Raw genomic sequence first — 3,585 nt, forward strand, 5'->3', positions numbered from 1 at the left:
TCCCTTTCGTTGATGTCTTCATTTCACTGCTTCAAGTCACCATGATCAATTTGTCATCCTTTCTTCAGGATCTCCATCGTACTTACGAATAGGTAAGGGGCAGCTCTACAACGATAGGATGTTACAAGGGAAAATCTTCTGGGGGTTTCCCAAGTATGAACATATGAGTATCTCTCGAGTTGAACAAATGAAACACATCGAGAGCAAAGTAAGACGGTGCAATAAGAAGTTCCAAGCGGATAGGCAATCGTTCATTGCCTGAAACAGAGTGTGAATGGGGTTCAGAGCAACAGGAATAAGTATTGTGTCCGATACCAGAATTGATCACTAGGAAGGTGGCTCGCAAACTACATACGAAGTCAAGCTGTAGGAATAACTTTGGCAACAGGGTGTATAGGAGAGTCAGGTTTCGATCCTGTGAAACTGTGGGTTATGGGCCCACCATGTGGTTGAAAGTAGGAAGGGGGCCGACATTTTGCACGGTCATGATAGTAAGGTGTGTCAAAGGGTAGCCTGTCAGACATGTCGGCAACAACATCGATACCAAGGGCGAGGGACGAAGAGAACCATTTTCCTGCTCGTTGAACGAGGCGGGCCAATAGGCAAAGTTCTCATCCATCGGTGGCTACCGGAATGTTTTCAACAACAGTAACAGGGTCTTGCTGACAGAGTTGTACACCGAGGTGTTTACATAAGCAGGAGAACATTACTGCTTAGATCATATAGACCACAAGAAAGGTTAAACAAAACAATGGAAAGGAAAAGGTGATCATCAGATCAAATAGAACAATGGAATGGAAAATATGTTTAAACACATATTTCGAGGGTATATCCTTCCCAAGGACAAGCAGATGATATCCATGACAGGATAGTAGGTAGAAAACCATTTTAGGTAAGGGGAGAAAAATTTCATGACATTACCCATACAACGGTGTTTGGATAATTGATAAAGAGAAATTTAGCATTGTGCTTCAATGTTCTTGGTGATGAACGGAGTACCACAGACATGCTTCAGGTAGCAATGATATGGTGTTTCAATCAAGGGCCCGACTTCAGATACACCAATGATCCATCAGGAGTAACTTATAAAATAAGTCCTACCACTTCCTCCAGGAGGAATGGTTATCCTTGCAAAAGAAATCATTATGATAGGTCCTCCAGCCAGGGGGGAGGTGCTAGGCATGACATCATGTTACCGGGTCATCAAAGGACAAACAACATAACTCCTGGAAAGTTGTCCCTACCATCATATCTGACCGAGATTCAGATCCGATTGGTGTCATGATACCTCAAGCTCACGATGCTTGAGGAGAAAAGGTGCGATACAAATTGACGAGATGACATCGAAGATTCTCGGGAGATGAACCATGGAAGCCAGTTCCGAAACAAGAGTTCATCGGTAAACCAATGAGAGGATGAGGAGGTGGCTGATGGAATCAGCGACAATTCATCGAGATTAACAAAAGATGGATTTCCACAATTATGTGAACAAAGAGATAACATTTGTCAGATCAAATGGTATAATGATGTATGCTTGAGGAAAACATACACAATTAAACATTGGCTGAAAGGTGCACCCGAAATATGGGTTGGGTTGCACAACCAACGTCAGAATGGTGATTCAATAGTCAATAGCCTAAGAATGAACTTTCGACCATTAACTTCAAAAAAAATTTAGGGTTGCTAGAAGGAAAGAATCCAATCAACACCGTTCACTTGTTGGAATTAACACGGGGACCAAGAAATGAACGAAGATGGCAAGAAGCATTTTGTTATCAAGAATTCTTAAGAGGTGGTGAAATTCCCACCACATTCTTGACAAAAAGAGATGGTAATACTTCCGAGGTAAGGAAGATCAAATGCTGGGTAGCAAGGAACTCAAGGTACAACACCAAGCAGGAACAAGCTTGTGTTGGTGGGAAGGCCATAAGGTGGTCGATGATAATACAATTCATCAAGGGCAAGGATGGTATTTCTCATCATGAATTCAATTGATATCATGGATGAGCTCAGAATGTTGATGATCACGACACCTTTGTCGCGAGAGTTCATGAAGATGTAATCGATCGGCGACGACATCAAGTCAAAGTAATGATGAAGTGAAAGGTTATTGGAACCAAGGGTACGACACAAACTCGAAACCAAGCTTGTTGTTCAAGGCGAAATGATATGACGATGAGGACCGACGTAAGGTTAGTTCATCGTCGAAAATTGTGCTCCGAGAAGAAGGACCGGGTAGCACAGTTAAAATCATCACGACAATGATATAGCCAAACAGGCTAGGAATGGCGTGATCGGGTACAAACTCGTACTTATAGAAGCTTACTGAAGAGTTGTTGAACCGTAGAGCGGACTCGGTTCAGTTATCGGCGTCTTTGAGTGTTCAATAACTCCGAGCCCATGAAAAATTGTAATCGGTGAGTATGTAGTACTTGATGAAGAACTCATAAGAAATTATGCAGTTCCAAGATAATCTCGAGATACCAGGTGGTAATACTCGACGACAGATCAAACTAGAAGTTGAACTGGGGTATTGCTCTATAGAAGACAAGTGCTTAAACTTGCACAGGACATGATATTTAAAGGAGAACATGGTCAGAACCACGATTGCAAAAAGGCCAGATCTCAGATATAAGATGAACTTATACCAAGGGAATAATTGATTTTAAAAGAAACTTCGATGAGAAGATGTACATCGTGTCCATGGGCATGAACGCAAAGTTCAAGGTCGACTCCCACTTCTCCAATGCACAACCTTTCATTCACTTCTCGCGCTCAATGAAGTTGTAGTTTTGAAATTTTATCTGGCAAAATACCAGAAGAGTACGACTCGTGAAAACTTTCGAGTTCACACCTATTAAGGAAGGCATAGGTTCAACCCACTGGGGCATCTTAGAATCATATACCAAATATTCAGAAGTAATTAACTCAAGCTCAAAGGCAGAGCATGGTTGAGAAAGCAGAGGATACAATTTACCAAAGGCATTATGTATCAGAGGAAAGGCTCACAAGGTTATTGAATATGAAGGGCGTTGTCAGATAAAATCCAACAAAGGATCTGGTGGTCCACAAGGGATCTGACGTGAGCATCGGTACTCAACTAGAGGAAGAAGATTGCAAGGAGATCAGATTATAGAAACAACTGACTAACTCAATTGTCAAATGCAAAGGAATTATGATTTCCAAATCAAGGGATCAGAAGCAATGCTCTGAGTAGGGATGGATAAGTTGAATAGCCTTAGGGTACAATCAATGACAATTGGATTGGTCGAGAACCAATTCCAGTTAAAAGAATGGCAGCTTAGCCGAAGAAGTAATTTATAAGGATCAATGATGATTGCGTGCATTCGCAAACATATTGAGTCAACAGACTCAAAATGATAATGACAAGGAATGTCATTAAGACTACGAGACTTATGGGATTAACCATAATGCGAGCAAACAAGAATTTCAAGAGCCAAAGGCTCCAGAGGATTTTCGGAAGATCGAATAGTATTTTGAAGACTTTTGTGAAACTCATGAACAACTGGGGATGAGCGGATACTTGACAAGTGCGGCGATTTATTTGAAGGGGTATTCAAGTGA

The sequence above is a fragment of the Triticum dicoccoides genome, chromosome 2B (assembly GCF_002162155.2).
Source record: "Triticum dicoccoides isolate Atlit2015 ecotype Zavitan chromosome 2B, WEW_v2.0, whole genome shotgun sequence".
NCBI classification, from domain to species: domain Eukaryota; kingdom Viridiplantae; phylum Streptophyta; class Magnoliopsida; order Poales; family Poaceae; genus Triticum; species Triticum dicoccoides.